Consider the following 23,299-nt stretch of genomic DNA (forward strand, 5'->3'; position numbering starts at 1 on the left):
TCTGGTTGGGTGCTGCCCCTGGTCTTGTGGGAGGGATATTCCTTGCAAGACTCCACAGCAGTCAGATGCTGGCCCCGCAGCCACGCGAACCCATCTGGGAAATGGCATTTGACAAGGGCTTAGGCTGCGGGGAGCCTTGATACGAACTCCCCTCTCCTGACAAACTCCACCTCAAGACCTTCCTTTGGCTTTCCCAGTAGACGGTCCAGCTTAATGCTTTAGATTATTCCGGGTCTTCCCAGGAAGGACCTTGGTGAGAGTCATACAAGCAAATTGCTTTTTCCCACATAACTCTCCCCAAATCCGTGTGTGTGTGTGTGTGTGTGTGTGTGTGTGTGAGACAGAGAGAGAGAGAGAGAGAGAGAGAGAGCCCCAATCTACAGAAATATATCTTGGCCTTTAGGAAATGGGGTAGAGAATGGGAAAGGAGATGTTTTATTCTTTCCTGTGCAAATCACACACACAGATTGTGAATTAGTAATTTCTCTAATAATTCAGTCTGTAACACTAGGCATTTAAAATTGTAATAGCTTTAAAATTTGTGTGTTTTGAAATTTAGCATCAATGAAATCATCAAATGTTGTCAATTAAACCCTTATATTTCTGCAGGCCGTAGAATATATTTCCTCACCATCTCTATGTACATATTTGCTGCTGAATAGGAATTGTAGACAATTTTTATTTTGACTACAATCCCCTGGCAACCACCAATCATTTTACTGTTTCCATAGTTTAGGCTTTTCAAGAATCTCATGTAGTTGGAGTTATATAGTATGTGGCCTTCTCAGATTGTCTTGTTTTACTTAGGAATATACATTTGCAGTTACTCCACATCTTTTTGTGAATTGGTAACGTGTTTTATAACTGAGAGATGTCCAGTTGTATGGGTGTACCACACTTCGTTTATCCATTCAACTATTGATGACAATTTCATTGCTTCTGTTCAGAGATTATGAATAAAGCTCCGCTAAACATTTGTCTGTAGGTTTTGTGTGGACATAACTTTTTAACTCAATTGGTTAAACATGAGCACAATGACTGAATTGTACGATAAAACTATTCTAGCTTTGTGAGAAGCCACCAACTGTCTTCATGGTGGCTGCACCGCATTGTGTCCCCACCTGCGATGAGGAGAGGTCCTGCTGGGCCACGCCCTCACCAGCACCTGCTGTTGTCAGCATTCTGGACTTTGGTCATTCTAACAGTGTGTAGTGCTATCTCATTGCTGTCTGAATTTGCATTTCCCTGGTGACAGCTGATGTTGATTATCTTTTCACAAACTCATTTTTCATCTGCACACTTTTGCGTATCTTGCAGATTTCTGTTCAGGTTTCTGCCCACTTAAAATTGGGTTGTTTGTTTAGTTATTGTTGTTTTAAGGGTTCTTTGTATATAGATACAGATCCTTTCTTAGATACGTTTTGCAAATATTTTCTCCCGTTCCATGGCTTGTCTTTTCATTCTCTTAATAGTATTCTCAAGTCAGAAGTTTTTAATTTTATCTTTATATTGAAGTCAATCATAAAATGTTGAATTTTGGAAAAGTCTCCAATAGTAGAACTCTGAACTATAAAACTTTAATTTTCATTCTAAAGTGTGTGGGCCTTTATTCTATTTATTTATCTAGAACTATAAGACATTTCATTTGGGGGTCTTCATACAGTGGGAGATGTGACACTGACATCAGGATATTAGGTACTATCACAAAGTTCACACAGACTTTTTTTTTCACCACTAAACAAATATCCGTGAAATGTAACTGGAACTTAATCCAGAACTTGTTTAAGGTTACCATGACAAGCTTCTCTTTCGCCGCACAAGGTTTCCTAAAGCAATTTCACGGGGAGAGCCAATGCCTGTTAAGGCGGTTCATGGCCTCTGTTAAGTCTAACTGTTGGGAAGTTTTCCTTGTGTGGTGGCATTGAAGCTGGACGCCCTGTGACAGGTACCCGTGCTTCCATAATATGACCCTGTGACCTTTCTACATGACCACACTTTAAGTCTCTGGGTGGCTACATGCTTCTGCAAGAAAAGTGTCATTTTTATGCTCCTGATAAGTCGAATATTCCACTGCAGTATTAAGTTCCATTCCAGTGTGGAAATGTGTTGAAATCAGATTTAAACCACGGAGCTTAAAGTTTAACTTGTTGATGTGTAGCCATTTCCAGATTTTGACTGCAGTGTTAAAAACCACCAGTCATACTTTGGGGGAATATTATATTAGAAATGAATCATTGTTTTGAAACTGATAAAAAAAATGGAAAGGAAAATTTCACCATCCTGTCTAACTATTCCAGTGGAAGGAGGATTCCTTACAGCATGTGAGGAAACAGTCTCTTCCAAACTTTCTCAGCATTAAAAAAGAGTTTAAGGTCCTTGCAAAAAGTAAGCTTTGATCCACTTCTTTGACTAGTCAAAGGCTATAACTAATATATCCCAGGACAGCATTGTGAACAACACCTACCCCACCTCCATGAAATCCTATTTGTTAAAGATTTTGAAAAGCCAAAGTATAAAGGAAACATATCAGATTTAGTGGCCAGGGGGGTTTCGTTTCATTAAAATCCCACTGTTGCAAGGCAGTAAATTATGTACCATTATTGCTTTAGTTTAAAATAAGCTGTTTTTTTCTCTGTGCAGTTTTGTGATTTTTAGAACATGGATTTCATGGGGGCGACTGGTTGGCTCAGTCGGTTGAGCATCCGACTTCGGCTCAAGTCATGATCTCGCAGTTTGTGAGTTTGAACCCTGCGTCGGGCTCTGTGCCGACAGCTCAGAGTCTGGAGCCTGTTTCAGATTCTGTGTCTCCCTCTCTGTCTGCTCCTCCCCCACTTGCGCTCTGCTTCTGTCTCTCAAAAATGAATAAATGTTAAAAAAATTAAAAATAACGTGGATTTCATGGTCATTAGTGTCAAGTTACAAGCTCAGTGGAACAGGAAAGAAAATGACAAATATGGTGTACAACTACCAGCAAGTGGGAGTCATGCCTGCAAGATGTGAGGAGCAAGCCAGCCCAAACAGGGTGTGGGAGAGCAGGAAAAAGGACCAGTGGCTTGTGGTATTTCGGCTTTGAGGGGATTACACATGTCAGTACTTCTATCTTCACAGACCTCATCACGGCCTCATGGACTGGAGCTCACGGCGCACCCTCACGGGACAATTGGGGAGATGGTCACGAAACTGAAGGATCAAGGTTAAGGGAGCCAGCATGGAGCACACTCACATCTCAAGAAGGGTTCCTGCCCACCCACGGACACTTCTTGTCCTGTCTAAAAGGTGGTGTGCAGCTAGGCACTTCTTTGAAAGAGTGACTCTATGATTAGCAAATTATAGCTTTGTGTCAACATAATTACATTTCATTCTGGGGAAATGCCCATTGTAAATTAAAATAGACTTTATACACATATACTAATTTGGTGGGTATTTGATATTCAGAATCACTTTGGCCGTTTAAATTAATTGGACGTGTGTGCTGACTTGAAAATAGATAATTTAGGGGCGCCTGGGTGGCTCAGTCGGTTAAGCGGCTGACTTTGGCTCAGGTCATGATCTCGCGGTCCGTGAGTTCGAGCCCCGCATCAGACTCTGTGCTGATTCTGTTTCGGATTCTGTGTCTCCTTCTCTCTGACCCTCTCCCATTCATGCTCTGTCTCTCTCTGTCTCAAAAATAAATAAATGTTTAAAAAAATTAAAAAAAAAGAAAATAGATGATCTATAATAGACTTAGTCGTTCTTGTTTGTAGTATTATCCCTGCTCACGTTCACATGTGTGTGTGTTCTCTCTCTGTCTCTCAAAATAAAAAAAAATACGCATTAAAAGAAACAACAAGAAGAACACACACCACTCTGAGAAAGTCTGAAACAGAATCACTGATGCTCCAACACCCACTCCAGCCAGGCCTGCCCCGTACACTTGTTTAGTCATTCCGACTTCAACACACAGCACACACTTCCAGTTGCTCAGGGGGGAAACTGGTGAGTTGTCACCGTCCCTCCTTTCTGCATCTTCCATATCCAGTGTACAAGAAAGTCCCTTGTCTCTTCATCTGAAGAGTAACCTGAATATGATCTCACTGTGTCCACGCAACAGCCACCGCCCCTTGTCATCTGGACTATTGCAACTGTTTCCAAACAGGTTCTTGCCTTTCCTTGTATGTAAGGTCTATTCTCCCTCAAAACACCCACTCCGCCTAAGCACTTGCCCCAGACCTTTACATGGCTGCCCCCTGCATCATTCATATTTTGCCTCAGGTGTGCTTCCTAAAACCAAACTCCTGACTGACTCTAGATTAAATAACACGAGAATACCATCACTCCATTTCCCCACATCACTCATTGCCCCATTGCTTTGTTTTATTTCATACAGAATGATCACAAAATCCTTATCTACTTGGACATTATTTCTTATGCTCTACTTATCATCTGCTTCAATTTAAAAATTTCCTGCATTCTCTTGAACATAAATTTTATGCTGAGGGAAGCATTCCCTAATACTTACTTTAGGCTGAACCATGAGAACTACTCTGTCCAAGGCTGATTTCCTGCCGGCTGGCCTCCTGCAAAGCCTCACGACGATAGCCAAGTACTCAAGAGCAGGTAGGGGGATTGTTTGGCGAGTCAGGTCACATCAAATAAACCACCACTACAAGGCTGGGGCCTCATGCCCTGACCACAACAAGAGAGGGGCCGCTGCTCTCTTAATCCTGCGGCTTCGGGAGCTGGGCCCCTTCCTGGATTTCACTGCCACTCCCTGTGCTGGACACCTGCGCGCGGGCTGCCGCTGTGAGGTGGTGAATCTCCCCCAGAGCCCTGGATGCACCTGTTAGCTTGACAAGGTCTGCACTTCCGTCGAGATGTAGTATCACATGACGATTTTGTAGCCACTCTACGACCATACTAAATTATTTTTACTTGTTTGGTTGTTTTCACCCTGAAGTTCCCCATTAGGAATCCTTCTCTATTCTTAGTGACCATAGCAGTAAATGAGGAATAGTAGGTCCGTGATGAGTATTTGTGAAATAAAAAAAGGATGAGAGACAAAGTATGGGGAGAGAACATTGTTACGGCTTTTGCCTTTTCATTTTCCTTTGTGTATAAATAAGAGAAAATGAAACTATGTACAACAGTACTTGAAAATTATTATATATACTTTTTAATATACAAACTTTTTCTAACATATTATTGAGTAAAGAAAGTATATTCAAGCATATTCAGCTATATCTGCAGTATAAATGCATTAGGGTAAAGTGCGACATCTATCATCTATCTATCATTTATCTGTCGACTATCTATCATCTATCTATAATCTATCTATAATCTATTTATCTATTATCTATCTATCTATCTATCTATCTATCTCTATCAGCTATCCTTTATCTACACATACATACACACACATCTGTAAGAGTGTTACCCCAATCTAATAGGGGTATTTTTGAATGGTGAGATTTTAGGTGAGCTTTTCTTTCTTTGTATTTGATTGAAATTGTTTGACCTTTTGCAATAATATGCAAAATGTCATTTAAAAAGAAAAGCTATTTCCAAGTTTTTCCTCTGGTATGGCAGAGAAAACTTCAAACAGACTAAACATCCTGTAGAAACCTCAAATTCTGGACATAATACACAAGTCAACTACTTCAAAGCTCAGAATAATTAAAAATGCCCACAGATTTTTAGAGCAGCAAAATATATCAGAGGTTATTGGCACCAGGTAAGTTTCCCATTTTTCTGGTTTGATCTAAGGAAAGGCCATGAACATAGTATGGTGCAGAGTGCCTAAAGTTTCATTAGGAATCTCATTGTCCTTCTGGCCTGAGGAAGGTCTCAGGCTAGAAACAGCCACTGGGAAGTGAAGGTGAATCCAGGAGAAAAGAGAGTTAGAGAGGCAGGCCCTGGTTTGATGATAAACTCAGCCCAAGTCTCTGGTTTGCATGTGTGGGAAGTTCAGTGCAGGTAGGTCTAATAAACTAAATTGATGCTTGAGTCACTGTCCACTGCAGTTGAGAACAAGTTTGTAATTTGAGTCAAATCAACTTGTTAACCTGCTAAATTAAGAAAAAAAAAAAAAACCCAACACTGTTTGGATTATAACAGAATCTGATCTCCCCAGCATAATATTCCAATGCCCAGGATACGCACCAAAATTACTCAAAATAGAAGGAGCATGGAAAATGAACCCATTATCAAAGAAAAAAGATAACCCAGAAAAGGTCAATATCAAGGTGATGAAGAGATTGGAAGGATAGGGACTGTGAAGTCGTTACTCTATACTCAGTGAGGCAAAGGAAATTAAGCTCATGACAAATGAAAAATATGAAATCTCAGTAGAGAAACAGAAAAAATGAACAAAAACCAAGTGGAAGTTTTATAATCAAATATACAATACATGAAAGAAAAAATTCACTGGATGTATGTACTAAAGTAGCAGAATGAAAATGATAGATTAGAGTCAGAAAACTTGAAGACACACAAATAGAAATTGTCCAATATGAAGAAGAAATAAAGGGAAAAAATGATAAAAATGTGACTAGATGGTGGACAGTAACAAACATAAAATTCATGTTTGAAGTTTCAGAATGACAGAAAAGAGAATGAACGACAATATTCAAACAAATAATTGGAAACTTCTCAAATTTGGTGAAAGACAAATTCACAGATTCAAGAATCTCAGCAAACCACAACTGAGATAACTACAAAGAGAGACATTAGTAGGCATATCATAAGAAACTGCTGAAAATCAAAGATAAAGAGAAAACTACCAGAGAAAAATAGCGCATTATATACACATAACAGTGGTTCAGAATAACCATGGACTGTTCATCAGAAACTAGCTAGGCTAGAAGACAATGGAATAGCATGTTTAAGGTTCTAAAAGAAAGAAAAGTCCATCTGTAATTCTACATTCAATGAAAATATCCTTTAAGAATGAAGAATGAGGAATAAAATATATGTTGATAAAAGTACACTAAGAGAGTTCATTGTCAACCAATCCAAATTACAATAAAATAGAAATTTCTTAGAATTCCCAAAGTAAACCATGATCTCTCATGCCACTTAAGATTTATTCATTTATTAAATAGTCATGGAAACCTTCTTATGGGCCAGGCAGTGTGCTAAATTCTGGAGATAAATGTCTTTCTCTTTGCTGATTACATTGGCCTCCTGACAAACATCTATTCATCTCTTAGGTTTCAGCTCGAGCAGTGCTTTCTTGCTGAACCCTTTACGGATTACCTTTTAACAGTTAGAATGAAACTAATCAGTAGACTTCTTGTTTCCGACCAGGATTTCCAATCAGGTTGGCAGAGCCATGCAATTAAATAAGAATGGAGGCCAAGTATCATATTTAAGGAAAGCCTTCAATGTGAAAGACAAAGGCCAAATAAAAAAGAAACAGAAAAGGTTCACCACCCAGAGCTCACAGTGCTGCTGTAGCCTCTGCGCCCACTCCACACAGACGTGGCAAAAACGTCCAGCCCTACTGAGACTGAGGAGTCTCTGATTACTGTTTTCTAGAAGTGTGCTGGAAAGGAGGGCAACAACTACACACGCCACAACAGCGCTCCTGTCAGAAATTAGCCCACGGAACCAGTCCAAGGAGGGACGCAGAGATTCAGCACAGTGAAGCGAAGCTTGAATCAACATTCTTGCAAGAGCAGGTGTCTGAGGGACAGGCGCACTCAGGGCACTTACAGAAGGTGATTTATCTCCCAGGATGCAAATCCCTCCCCCGGTTCCTCATTGTTGGTACTGCAGAGGATACAGTCTTACCTGGACGTCGCCTGTGCCGATGTAAGGCAACAAGTAGTCTGCTTGGAACAAGTGTACGTTCCCTGAGGTGATGCAGAGTCTTTCGGTCCCTCCTCCCTCTGTTCTTTGGCGCGTGCTCATTGTGAAGCCTGTGCAAATATGTCCATGAAAAGGAGAGGGGAAGAAGCACCAGAAAGTGAAGTGTCTAAGGGTTTGGGATATTGCGGCGGTTGTGGGGGGTTCATACATATTTCCAATAGGTTGTAAACCTATTGTTAATTAGAAAGCACAGATTTTACTTGTTATTTCTGAAGATGAATCATCTCCCTTACTTCTTACAATCCTAATCTTCATGAATACAGAACTGGTTGCCTTCACAAAGAACCAGAAGGACCCTGGTGTCCTTGACCACGTAATGAAGAAACTGGACCTCAGTTCTGAGGGCGGCTAGCTTTCCAAGAATTTCTTGATCTTATTGGCAGCTTGGCCATAGCTTGCCATGACTCCTTTACAACGTCTACCCCTATCCGGAAGTAAATCTGAGGGGAGCTCTTGGGCCTGGCCTCCAGAAAGAGAGAGAGAGAGAAAAAAAAAAAAGGCCTCCCCTTTCCTTCAAAACAATCTCCCAGTCATCATCTCTTCTTCACATCCTACATATACCCTGAGCCCAGAGCGTCCACTGCCTCACTCAGGCCAGATCTTGCTGGTGATAAATAAAGCACGCGCGCGCACGCACACACACACACACACAAGAAACAACAAAGAAAACACAAAAGTTAGGAGGAAAAAATTGAAAGGAAAAAGTTCTGTAACATTCTAAGAGACTGGAATGTATATTCCCTCACTGAAACAATAATAGAATGTTTTCTGTTTTTTTTTTTTTTTTTTTTTTAATTTTTTTTTTCAACGTTTATTTTATTTTTGGGACAGAGAGAGACAGAGCATGAACGGGGGAGGGGCAGAGAGAGAGGGAGACACAGAATCGGAAACAGGCTCCAGGCTCTGAGCCATCAGTCCAGAGCCTGACGCGGGGCTCGAACTCACGGACCGCGAGATCGTGACCTGGCTGAAGTCGGACGCTTAACCGACTGCGCCACCCAGGCGCCCCTGTTTTGTTTTTTAAGAAACAAAGGGAAAAGGGGCACAAGGACATTTTGATACAATATCTGTTTTTTTTTTAAATACAGAGACTAAAAAAACCCATGAGAGTATAATATTAGATTCTCATGTACAATAGAGTGACCCAACTCCTCCGTACATCTCCTGGCACTCATCATAGCAAGTGTATTTCCCACTGTATGCTAACTGGAATTTACATAGAAACTTTTAAAAATAAACATAAGAAAATTTTCAAAAAGTTAGAACCCAGACACAAAGAAATGGACAATGTGAACATTGGATAAGGATAAGGGAATTAAATAATTTGCCAAGAATATCCAGTAATGGCAACTAGAATAGAGATAATAGATAATAAAATAACCAAAGAAATAAAGAAATATAATCTCTCAGAATGAACAATTTCAAAATTGGCGTGTCTTAGTATCCTGTGTAATGAATGAAAAGGGCAACACCAGGGTGTTATCACCGACTATCAGAATATCTGGCAAAATAAGATCACCTAAAAGTTCAAAGAGAGAAAGAAAAGAAAAGGGGAACAAAACGTCATGTACAAACATCAGAGAGTCATCCAAATGACAAAAAAAAAAAAAAAAAAATCTCAATAGTAACGTTAGAATCCAGAAGTTAGTTTGGAGTTTTAGGAGAAAGTCATTTTCAACCTAGGTTAATTACCCACATCATACTAAATTTCTAGTCAAGTGAGAAGTAAGAATAAAACCAGTTTTAAATATGTAGGGCTTTCTTAGAATGCTACTGAATTTTTTATTTCAGTGACAGTTGGAGTGAGCCACAAAAAAACCAAGACGAGATTCAGCACACAAGTGTCCAGTGCCAGAAGGAGGGGGAGGAGGCTCTCGGTACCATCACCTGGGGAGCAAAAAGTCAAAGTCGTTGCTGGAACTTGCCAGCTATACTTGGGAGGCTTTTAAGGTAGGAAATAGACATATACCTTGAAGAACTGGTTTTGAACATTGAGAAATATTTTGATGGGCAAATAGATCAGTTGGAGCATTTGTGAAAGAAACTAGTTTAATAGAAAAGTTAGGCAATGAAAATTAAGAAAGTATTTAAGAAAAACAGTGTTATGAGAAAGTAAATGTAATCACATTACATTTGGCTTAGCAGTCAATGAGTGGTATAATAAAACAGAGTATAATTAATAGTCATAGTAATATAAACACATGTTATTGGTGCCACAAAATGGTAACTTAACAATCTTGAGAAGACATAAACAGGAGAGATGAACATCTCTCTGCCAGAAGAAAAAGACGATAGGTAATATTTAATAATGATAAATCAAGAAGGAGTACTCCAAGCATAGTATTTAAAAAGTAGGGGAAAAAAAGCCAGAATATAATAGTAAAAATGAGGAAAGTGGTTGCCTCTCGAATGGGGGTTGGAACGTGCATGTAAAGGTGGTTCAAAGGACTCCTGTATATCATAATAAACCCTGTGGTTCTCTTTGATGGTTTACTGTGGACATGTAATATTTTGACTGGAAAAGATCTTTTCCTTTGGAAGAATTGTTTGTGATGGGTGAAGTACCCTTTTAAAAGTCAGATAAAGGAGTTTGGAACTATAATCTTAATTTAGCCCCAAGATAATCTTTATTTGTTGAATATTTGGAGTTAAAAATATAATAAAGTATACACTAGTCATGTCCCAATTCACAAAAAAATAATTTTTAAAATTTAGTGAAGAAACACAATTTACACAAATTAACTCAAGTGGATCAAAGACCTAAATTTAAGACCTAAAATATAAAATCTTGAGACAAAAATAGAGTGAAAGCTTCATGACATTGGATTTGGCTGTGATTTCTTAGACACCAAAGGCATAGGCAACAAAAGAAAAATAGCCAAATTGAACTTTGTGAAAATTAAAAGAAATTGTATATTAAAGAGCGCCTGGGTGGCTTGGTCCCTTGATTGTCCAACTCTTTTATTTCGGCTCAGGTCATGATCTCAGGGTCCTGGAATTGAGCCCTGCATTGGGCTCTGTGTTGAGTGTGGAGCCTGCTTAAGATTGTCTCTCTTTCCCTCTGCCCCTCTCTCCCACTCTCTCTCTCTCTCACAAAGAAAAAAAAAGAAAAAGGAAATTGTGCATCGTTAAAACTATCAACAGTAAAAAATCAACCCTCGGAATGGAAGAATATATTTGTGAATCATATATCTGATAAGGGATTGATATTTAGAACATATTCTAAAAACTCCTAAAACTCATCAACATAAGAAAACTTGATTAAAAAATGGTCAGATGACCTGAAAAGATATTTCTTTATAGAAGATATGCAGATGGTCAACAGACACATTAAACAGTAGCCAACATCACTCATCATCAGCGAAATGCAAATCCAAGCTGCAGTGAGCGAACACGTCACACATAAGATGGCTACAGTTAAAACCAACAACACCAACAGAAAACAAGACAAGTGATGACGATGTGCAGAAATTGGAACTGGAGAAATCGTACGCTGTTGGTGGAAATGTAAAATCACTCAGCTGCGTTTGGTGGCCCCTCAAAAACAATAAAAATGGAATTAGCACTCGATCCAGCAATTCCACTTCTGGGTGTAAACCCAAAATGATTGAAACCAGAGTCTCAAAGTGATGTTTGTGCGGCCACGTTCACAGCAGCGTTAAGATCGCTAACATGGGGAAGCAGCCCAGGTGTCCACCGGCAGATGCGTGGATAAGCAAAACATGCTACATACATATGATGGAATATTCTTCAGTCATCGAAAGGACAAAATTTGATGCCTGCTACAACATGGATGTACTTTGAGGATGTTACCCTCAGTGAAATAAGCCAGTCACAAGAAGACAAATATGTATGATTTTGCACTATGAGGTACCTAGAACGATTAAATTCACAGAGATAGAAAGTAGAACAGTGGTTGCCAGGGGATGGCAGAGGGAAAGAATAGTGAGTTATTGCCTGTCAGGGACAGAGTTTCCGTTTTGTAAGATGAGAACAGTTCTGGAGATGGATATAGTTGTTCTCGGAAAGAACAGACATGAGAGGTTTAGAGCTAATGTACACTTTATAGGATTACTCTCACTGCTATTGATTTAGAATTCCTGTGAAGATTAAATTCAGAAATAAGATTGATGGCGATGTTCCATTTGTTGAAGTGTCTGCTTTTTTAGGCTGTGGCTGGGCTTACAAAAACTCTTGTTTCCTATTTAAGTCTGTAATATCTATGTTCTTACTTAAAAATTTGAAGTTCAGTAGCCAAGAAGCAATTATTTCTTCTTATACTCTTTACAGTTAATAGTTACACAATATAGCAACTCAGGAGTAACCCTTAGCTTGGATTTCACAGCTAAGATAACACATGCTATGTGCTAACCTGTTCTTTGTGTCTTACAGATATTATCTCATTTTGTCCTCATTGTAACCCGTTTACTTGTTATTCTTCTTTTACAGATGAAGGTGGGCTTATAGTATTCCAAGTAATTTAGCATTGAGCAAAAGAGGTGGGGTTTAAACCCAGTTTAGATAGTCTAACCTAGACTAAAACCGGACCTTGAACTCCATATTCTCCACGTCAATTCTCATCTTTCGAACCCAGGGCTTTGAGGTGCTGACTTGACTAAGGTGTGCTATTAGCAAAGCGCCAACCATGTGCAGAGGCTGCGAGAACTTTCCATGTGCTGAATGGAGGGAACTGGAGACGCTGACTTAAATGGCATGCCAAATCCCTGTCACCAGCAAGAGCTGGAGCTGGCATGCGGAGGCCAGAGACGTGGTGCTAGAGCTGGCACACATGGCCGCAGTCTCACCTGCATTCAGACTGTCATACTTCTATCTTGTGGGCTTTGGCCCACAATACACTTGAGTGAGAATTCACCTGGGTAAGACGGAGCCGTGATCTTGCACTTTTTTACACTTAAATGGTAGGACCAAGATCATCTCAAATTAATCGACAGACTTTCCGTGTGTGCGAGGTCATGTGCACCGTGTGGGGCAAGGACGCGTTGGCATTTACACGTCTGTCCCCAGAATTTAGTGTGCTCCTCATTAGTATTAGTTCATGAAAACCAGCTAAAGAGAATGAAAGCAAATAGGTCACCATTCCATATTCACAAAAGGAAAAGGTTTCCAAGACAAAAAAGTCAACCAAAAATTGATCTAGAAGGAAAAGATGGGTGGCACTTTTCTTCTTCAACCATGACCAGCATTAGATTTGGAGTTCTGTGTTTGCATGCAGGTGGTCTTTCTGTGTCTGGTTCTTACTCTGGGACTCATGGCCTTGACCCCATTGCAGCAGTAGCCTTGCTTCTGGGGATCATTCTGGATATTGGCCTCCATGAAAAGTTCACTCCTGTGTAAGAACCAATAGAAAGTAATTAGCTAGATTGTAAGTTGTATTTTGTGTGGCTATTTAATTGTTATAGCCTATTTATTCTTCAGTGTGGCCAACCAAAATAATCCTGGTCCATGGAATAAACACCGAAATAATCCCAGTCCATGGAATAAAACACTGAACATTTTAGCAGGTATTGGGTTAGTTTTATGACTTTTCTGATACAGGTTGAACTTTCATTATTTACCTTCCGCACCTGCTTTTATGTAATGTCTGCTTCTGTAATTAATAACCCCTGATGGTTAACTTTACGTGCCAACTTGATGAGGCCAAGAGGCACCCAGTTAAACATTATTCCTGGGTGTGTCTGTGAGGGTGTTTCCGGATGAGATTGGCACTCAAATCTGTGAACTAAGTACAGCAGAAAGCTCTCTCCAGTGGGTATAATCCAATGTGTTAGGGGCCGGGATAGAAGGGAAAGCAGAGGAAGGAGGAATTTTCCATTTTTCCTCCTGACCTCCCAGATGTGGCAGGGCAGGAATTCCCCTTGAACAGGGACCCCCATCTGAAAAGTAATTACCGTCAGCATTTGGCAGGATTTCTTCCAGACTACACTTTGTATTCTATTTTGTCTCTTGCTTTCTTGCTTCACATTATGTTATGAACACTTCCGATACATCAAAAATATTAACAATATTTATTGGCTAAATCAAATATCATTTAATAAGAACATAATTTATTTAAGCCGCTTCTTTATTTGGGGGGAGCCTTTAATAACTTTGCTTCTTCACTTTCTTTTTGCTATATATCTTCATATAAATATGTGTAAGCAAATCTGATCATTTAATTTGGATTGATATTGTGGGGTGGATTTAGTAACCCAAAGAACATAAACATTTTAATAGTTCATATTTATGTTGCTGCTTTGTTTTCAGATGCATCACACAAGTGGACAGTTCATCATTAAACTGTTGACAGTATTGCTTTCTAATTTTTAAAAACTCATAAATATTATTCTCATTTTTATTAATTTTTTATAAGTAGATAGGTTCTATATATCTGCTTAGATTTATAACATTTAAGGATTATTCTTAATTATAAGTACCTGACTTGGAGGTTACTGTCTGGAACATTTAACCTGGAGATACTTAAAGGGAATTATAGCCACTTGTGCCAAGTTGTGTGTCTCCTTCACTTTGGTGTTCATGTGAGTTATCAGCACCATCTAGTAGGGTTTATCTTATCCAGCCTGTCACTGGAGCCACTGTGTGTAACCTGGCTCTCCCAGCCATCTCCGGGGGCAGACTTCCCAGCATTTGGCCAAGTGATGGCCTCGAGAGTTATGGAAACAAGCAGACTTGTAGTATATGATCACAAGTGTCTTCCCTTGTATCAGGTAAGGAGTATACTTAAATTCTGAATTCATAGATCTCCAAGCATTGACTCAGAGGGAAAGTAGCTTGCTAGAAGGAGCGAGTGTATTTTTATAGACCCAATAGCAACACCCTGGGCCACCATTAAGTCATTGGCTTGACATTCATTAATGAAAGAATTCTTTAGGGTATATGATTTAATCTTTCCAACTGTCCAGATCCTGGAGATGATATGGGGTATGGTAAGTTACAGGTATCTTTAGGGCTTTAGAGAGCCCCTAAATTACCATAGAAACAAAATTACTCCTGCTATTGGATTCTAGGTAATTAGAATGATACAGTCATCCCCCTTATCTAAGGGACAATGGTTCTATCTAATACACACAGTGGATTCCTGAAACCATGGCTAGTAGCAAACCTTATGCATATTCTGTTTTCCCTACACATACACATTTATGGTAAAGTTATTATTTATAAATCAGGCACAGTAAGAGATTACCTCCTGAATTACTTTGACCCTATTACAAGTGTGGTAAGATTCCAAGATTTCCGGTATATTCTTTTGTATGAATGAGTTTGTTGGTTGTTGGTGTGAAAAAAACCGCGAAGCATTCAACAGCTGGGAGGCAGGACTGATCCCATCGGGCAATTCCTGTTTTCCTCTGGTGTCCACCGCTCCCCTCAGTTTCCACCTTTCTAACTCCGGGATGGTTGCACGTTGCTGAAGCTGATGTAGAGTGCCTGAGCAGAGGTAACGGGGCCTCAGTTTCCCCAGTTCAAACCTTTTTGGGCCCTTTACGGCTTGTTCTGCAAATCCACTTCCTTTAGCTTCTCGTCTTCTCTCCAGCATGCATTATGCAAATCTCTTTGGGAAATTGCAAGGACTCTAATAAATCAGTAATTTCCCAAGTAGTATTTTAGTTCCCACCAACGTCAGAAAGTCTATTCTTCCAAATTTGGCTCATGGCGTGACAGTTCCCAAACATATTAACCATCCTTGTAGGTTTTCACTGTAAGACCAGTGGCTAATTTAGCGGCTTGCATAACAGCTGGGAATTCTGGCCCTTGTGCTGATTTTATGTCGAGGAGTGCATAGCCCCCTAAAGCCTCATGGGGACTGACTACTGCACTATGTCCTTCTCTTTCCCTGTGTTTCTCACAAAAGACCCACCACTGAACACTGTTAAGTCAGCGCTGGGACCAGGAACGTTAGAGGAGCCAGACCAAGGGCTCGGATCTCCCTTCAGGGCTACGAGGGGGTCAGGATCTGGCAATATCACGCTGGGTTCAAAAGGAAGCACGAGGCTGACCGCAGACCAGTTCATAGCTGGTCCGGAGATGCATGACGAGTGTTGTCTTATGAACATGTCAATTAGAAGTAGCCCCCTGTGGCATGTGTAAGTTAAACATCCCAGGGCTGAAGCCGGAGGCTTTGTGGGCAGAGGGACAGCTGCCTTCGGCCCCTGAGCACCCAACAGAATCTAGTCACACAGAGAAGTGAGCTATGGTTGTGCACACACCTGCAGCCTGAGAGGGTAAGTGGCTCTCTTGTCCTTGCGGCGGGAGAGAGGTTTACCAGAGTCAGGCACTCCCAGCACAGGGGGAGCAATTACACATTTCCACCCACTGTTTACTTCACATTCCAGGTATGTTTATCTATCAGCTCCAAAACTACGTAAGGTGTTACATAGAGCAACTTGTCAAATATTGTTTGTGTTCCTGACCCAAGAGGCAATCCTAGACCCTAGAATGTAGCATGGGGAAGTGAAAATGCTCAGACAATCTGGAAAAGCATCCTAACACCATCTCCTGGCAGCTGCTACCTGGCCTGGAGGAAAGCTTGCCCAAATCATTAGGGCCCCAGTGTTCTTGGTGCAGGACGGGGATAACTTGTACCCCTGCTGTGGGGTTGCTGTGAGGCAACAAAGGTATCAGCACAGAGCACACCCTGAAATGTGTATTCGTTTTTCAACAAGTAGGGGCTGTCGTTAGAGCGGAGTAAGTGAACAGAAGCTAGATTTAACAATTCCACTGAGTCAAGACTGTGACCGTCTTCTGCAGGCACATTTGAAATTTAAATATCACTGGCAACATCATATCAAGAGTTTTCAATAATTTCTGTTGCAAAAGAATGTTTTAAGTGTGAGAAACAACCCTCTCACCCAAACACAAAATAAATGAAGCTGTCAAGGATTTCTCGTGCAGTAAGAGTTTGAAGCACTGAATTCATAAACTGCACTATTTTATATGTTTTCCTTTTGTACTTCAGTCTGTCTACTATGGACAAAAATGGAATAGCAATGTTTTAAGAAATCCACTAGATGTAGTTACTGAGTAACCTTGCTATGCAGTGAATATAAAATGATATTTGTCTTTAAGAAAGACAACCCCTGCTGTTGGACTTATTTTTAGCAAAACAGAAGACACAGGAACTTGATGAACTAGAAATAGAACTCTCATGAGTAATGTAGATAATACTCGAATTCTGATTGTATCCAGCTCATATCTAGAAGAAGAGTTTTGTAGAATCAGAGCCATGAAAAGAACAAAACTGTTTTCATCCAACACCACCTAGAAGAGACAAGTTTGCGGGAAAGCACAGAAGGGTGCTGTGGAGTACAGAATTGCCAGCTCACTATTTCTGACCTTTCAACGTTCAGAGTCAAGCATGCTTTTCGAAGTCCTCTTAGCCATTTTTTTAAATTTAAGTTTATTTATTTATTTTGAGAGAGACAGAGACAGTGTGAGTAGGGAAGGGGCAGAGGGAGAGGGAGAGAGAGAGAGAATCCCAAGCAGGCTCCATGCTGTCCGTGCAGAGCCCAATGGGGTCTTGAATTCCCGAAACCATGAGATCATGACCTGAACTGAAACGGACAGTTGGACACTTAACCAACTGAGCCACCCAGGCGCCCCTCAAAGTCCTCTTAGCCATTTTAATAGATATCCTTTATACTCGTCAGTCAAATAATTCTAGAGATTTTAGGTAGGAAGACTTGTGAGGAAAGTCTTTCAACTCTTTCCTTTAACAGAAGGCCAAGGGATTTGCCAAAGTCCTATAATTATTTAGAGACAAAGCTTGGTCTGCAATCCAGGTGAGTTTGCCCTCAGTCTATTGTTCCCTGAGAAGTACAATCCTTCACGCCACGCTTTAGCAGAGGTCTCTCTTCTCATTCTCTAAGTTCTAGGCCATTAATGATGTTAACCAAAACTCAGTTAGAAGGACTCTTATGTATATAAGAGCAAAGAAGAGAAGGATAAGTCAATCCTCTAACTTTCTGCTGAAAGAGACGATCTCTGGGGACTCTGGCACAGTCTCCCTTCAGTTAAGAAATCTCTTTGGCACACAGCAAGTCACAGCGACCTGTGCTCATTTGATACTTTCTGGCTCTTGGTTACACTTGGGCGCAGTCTGTGTGAGTCGGCCCAGAGTCGAAACTCCTTCCAGAATTGTGTCTTGTTTTCCTGTCTACGTCCTGTAAGATCCACTGTCTCTCATCCGTGCCACACCTGACTCTACAATAGGCTCAGGATATGAATGTAAGTAAGACGTGGTCCCTGACCTCACAGGGGTTAGAATTCCACGCACTCAGTGAACAGTTATTGGCTTGAAGTAATTTAATTTCACCTTTGGACATTTCTCACAAGACAGTAGAGTGGTTGAGAGAGACTTCTCTGGAGTTGGACCTCCTGGGGCTTAAATTTCGGTTCTTCCCCTTCCTGTCAGTGTTACTTTGGGCATGCCCCGTATGGTCTCAGCTTCAGGTGTCTAGTAACTTTCAACAGCTTGTGGGCATTTTCCAAGTGCTGTACTTCTGTTTGCTCACTTCATCTTTGTATCAGCTCTTTGAGGTAGGGAGTGTTGTTGCCCCACCTTGCAGATGAAGAAACTGAGACTCCAAGGTTCTGAGCAGATAAAAGGGGCAGAATCTGAATGCTCTTTGCTTCCGACCGCTGTTACACAGCCTTGAAGTAGAGAGCAGAAAGCAGCAACAGGTGACTGTGGGCATGAAGTGAAATGACTCACAGCAAACGTTCAGTGATACCTGTGCTGAGAGGGATTGTCAGATGTCGATGCTTCTCGGTCACTGGAAATTTCCTACGAAATCCTTCATCCATCCCGCAGGAGGCTTAGATCCTAACAGTTCACCTTGGTTTGGACCATCTTTCTTCAGAATGCTTCCTCTCTGCTCGTTGCCTAATCTCGTGGTGTCCTATTTCTGTCATAGTGCTAAATGGCGTGGAAAGTTCCCGGACATTCTCCAAAGGGAACTGTCAGAGTTGACACTTGCTAAATGACATATTTCTGCTCAGAACAAAATAAGGGCTGGGCTTCTCACTCACGATGCATTGCAATCACAAATGTTGCTGGCAGAGGCAGGAGGGGCCTGTGTGCTCACAAAGGCACATTTTTGTGGCTCATTGAAACAGGATATTTCATTTCATACTAAAATTACCTACTCTCCAAAGAAGCATCACACAGACTTTTTCTTTCTTACTGCAGTAGGCACCTGTTTTCACACTTCCTTGGCCTGTGGCAAAACTGTTTTGTACTATGAGTGCTTAGGCTTTGATCTGCTGGGATGGCCTTCTGAGGCACCTCACTTCACCCACCTATGCTCCAGGTGTCCTGGTCTTGGTGGCCCAGGCAGGCTGTGTCCCTGGTGGCTGTAAGTCCTGCTGATTTCTGGCCACAGTCAGCCTTGTGAAACTAAAGGCAAAACAAGGTATTTTCCCCACAGCAATTGTTTTTAAGTTGTTTTTCAGAAGTGGCAATAGTTACAAAATATTGCTCAGGGCTAGTGCCTAGCAATTTGTCAAACAAATGCCACCAGACCTGTGCCGTCAGAGAACAACTTGCCCTGGAAAGCATTAATGAATGTGGCCAATGTCTTTCTCTGAATTTATTCACTGAAATAATGGTAACTGTGTGAAAGCAGAGCTGATGTGCATCATTAGCTACAACTAAAAGGTACTACTATGTGGCAAGCCCTATGCTAAGCAGCTTTCAGCCCACACCTCATTCGGTCTGAAAAACAACCCGATCTTTCACTTCACCAGTGAGAGCCGAGAGGGTCTCTGGCGCTTACCTAGGTCCACACAAGAGAGGCACGGCCATGCCGGCAAAGCCTGTGTTAACCACCTCTGCCCTGGAAAAGGCAAACATAGAGAACCAACAGGACCTGGGCAGTGCTAGGACCAGAGAATGGGGAAAAAAGAAAATGATCCTCTCTTCTCCTTCTGGAGTTCTCTATCACCAGGTATTTTAGAGAAGTTTTAATAAAACTGGCAGAGGTATGGAGGGACAATAAAAAAAAAAAAGCAGCCTTATCCCTCCCCCCCACCCCCACCCAGGCTGCTGACCATGTAGATTCTTCAGATTGGCTTTCCATGACTTTTTAAAAACCTGTTTATATGCTTTTCACCTTTGGAGGTTTATGTCTCAACATGAGAACACCAGTTCTGATCATGTATTCAACCATCCATTTAGTTATTCATTCCGCCATTCATTTCTCAAACTTTTCTTGTGTCTCACGCCAAATGGTGTCCTGGGTGTGGGCATCGCAGACGTGAGCGAGCAGTGGACGTCCCCCGTCTGAGCCACCGTTGCCTGGGCCACCTCCTGATTCTGCACATCTTCCCTCCTGCAGCTCCCTACTGGGGTCACCCTGTTGACAGCTCTAGACTCTGGTGGTCTACTTCCTTGACTGCGCTTTCTTCTGTCTTCTACTGGACAACTTTTACTTATTTTATCTCCTTCTTCTCAGCTGGGGGTTCCCTTAGGAAACTGTCCGTGACTGCCTCCTCACTCTTACCTCAGTTTCCATGTGTACCTTTCTTGGAACCAACCTTCACCACAACACACCCCAAATGAGGCTGTGATTGCCTCCCTGGTTGACTGTCCCCACTACAGACACTGTGCCTTCTTGAGCAGACGGAGCCTGAGAACTTAGCGGAACTCATGGAATATAGTGAAAACCAAATACCTGGTTATTGAATGAATGTTTAGGTTCTCACCTCTGCCCTGATTGCTGGCCTTCCTGAAGCTTGCTTGTTCAACTCTAATTTCTGTGACCTATTAAATTTCCCTCCAATCTCTTTTCCCACACTCTACCTCTCTTTCTTTCTCTTTCTCCAACCCTTCCCATCCAAATCCTGACTTTATCACTTACCAGATCTGTGATGTAAGGCAAGTTGCTTCTCTGAGCCTCCTATTCTCACTTACGAGATGGGAATCATAGGAGCACCTAACTCATAAGCATCACTGTCAGGGTGAATGAGGCCAGGCACATGGAACACTCACCAAGTAGCCTAAGGCAGGCACTAGTACATGTGAGCTCCAATTATAAGGCTACTATCTTGGAAGAATCCAAATTAAGAACTATTTGGGGATTCCAGGTGAGGAATGTAGCTCTAGTGAACTACATTTACTTTCTACTGAAAAGCAGTCCTCCAAACTTCAGAAAATGGTCTTCAGAAAATCCAAGCCCATGACTCCAGAGGAATTTGCATGGAGCAAGAGACCCAGAGAAGCCCCTCCTTGTTCAGTCCTGTTACCAAATGAATCCTTGCACCAGTGGGGTGAAGCTGCCATGGCCTGGATCACCTTGCTTCTGCTGGAACATCTTTTACCCACAGACCTCTCAATGGTGCTGAATATTTTGAAATCTACAAAATACTTTAGGAATAGCGTGACCAAATAATTTGTTGTCTACACCAGGAGACTTTAGAAAGTGAAAGAGGCCACACGAATAATTACACTTAAGACAACAGATATAAATGGGGACTCTCTGGGCAAACCAGCTTGTATGATCTTACCTTCAGCTGCCAGCTTTCTGTTTTGGTGATAAGACGTCATACCTCCTAATGCCCAAGTGATTTCTCCTCAAGCGAACTACACTCAGCTGTTAGATTTTTTTCTCTTCTCACTAATTTTCCAGTTTACAAGACACACCAATCAGGATTACCAAATTTAATTATTGGGAATGATAAAGGTGAGATAATGCTTTGCCAACACATTAATTAGCTATTCAATAAGCACAAGCAAAATTTGTTCTAGTCACCAGGTAGCAAGCAAACAGAACTTTGCATGGAAAGTAGTGTCCACTTCCATATAGTGAATACCCACCACTGCATTCATGGCAGGGATACCTGAGCGCTAATTCAACTCTACCACTTTGTCACTGCAAAATGCTAATATATTTGAAAAATGTTTGTTTCTTTATTTTGAGGGAGAGAGAGAGAGAGAGAGAGACCGTGCGTGTGCACGCCAGTGGGGGAGGGGCAGAGAGAGAAGGAGAGAGAGTCCCAAGCAGTCTCTGTGCTGTCAGCTCAGAGTCTGATGCAGGGCTTGATCTCCCAAACCGTGAGATCATGACCTGAGCCAAAACCAACAGTCAGATGCTTAACCAACGGAGCCACTTAGGCTCTCCTGTATTTGAAATTTTTTGCAGCCTTGGGCACTAGCCTTCAGGGTAGACACAGGCTGTCTGTTGGCCAATGGGGGGAGATGCTGGTCCTAAATTGCAGCAGACGTTGCTGTGTGTCTCCCAGTCTGTCCCAGCAGGGTTCAGAGCTGAGTGACCATGGTGTTTCAGTTTCCTGACTCTAAGTGGAAGGATTGTCCTGTGTTGGTGACTCTCAAACCTGGGTGCTTATTTGAATCTATTGGGGGAGTTTCAAAGAACATGCTGAATCAGAAACCCAGATCTGGAATTTGTTTTTTAAAAAATAAACTCATTGGTAATTAATGATTAGCTTATTTTGGAATCATCAACTAGACAATATCAGAGTTCTGATTCAGTCCTAAAATGTTGGAATTCCTAACAGGACAAGTAAGTAATAGAGAAAATATCAGGGTATCTGAGGTAGAAATAGATATTCTTCCCCTTTACAGTGTTATAAATAAGTAGAAATTGTTCCCAGAAGCCTGACTTGTACCAGATACTTCAGGACTTAAAATTACCTCTCAGGTTTGAAGTAATTCCATGGCAGCAAATTTTAAAGATGGTGGCATCCAGTGGAAAGTATGGGCGAGAAGAGAAGACTTTTGCTGCCCAGTAAGGCTCTACCAAGGTTATGTGAACCATGACAATTCACATCTAAACTATCATATAAACAAAACAGTTTAGGGAAGGTATAGTGAACAGAAGATTGGGATTTCAGATTTTTGGAAATCCTTGTCTGACACTCTAACAATTCCTTAGACACCATGTTCTTACCTTCAGTCTAACAGCAATTAGGTCGTTAGACTGGCTAAGAATGTGTTCCAATACTTTGAGGACTTTGCTGTTGACTACTCTTATGGTAGGAGAAACATGCACATAAAGTAGCTTCTTTGCAAGAAAACCATTAGTTAATACTCAGAAGAAGTTTTCTTGGTTGTGTTAGTTTTAGCAATTTCAAAAGTATGTGAATGACAGGACAATAGAACCCTAGACTAGATTATACCAGGAACGTGTGTGTGTGTGTGTGTGTGTGTGTGTGTGTGTATGAAATATGGAAGCACATGCTGGGAAAGTAGCTCAAAGTAGCTCAAAGTAGAATAGTGGATCAGGAAAAGCTAAGTTATTTTTTTTTAAACTTTATTTATACATATTTAATTAAAATGGAATAGGCATAAACCAAAAAGAAAAAAAAATTAGGATAAAGAGTCACTACCATTTTGTTTGCTTCCATTGTGTCATGATTTTTTTTAAGTTTATTTAATTTTGAGAGAGAGAGAGCGCGCACGCATGAGCGGGGGAGGGGC

The sequence above is a fragment of the Leopardus geoffroyi genome, chromosome A3 (genome assembly GCF_018350155.1).
Source record: "Leopardus geoffroyi isolate Oge1 chromosome A3, O.geoffroyi_Oge1_pat1.0, whole genome shotgun sequence".
Lineage (NCBI taxonomy): Eukaryota > Metazoa > Chordata > Mammalia > Carnivora > Felidae > Leopardus > Leopardus geoffroyi.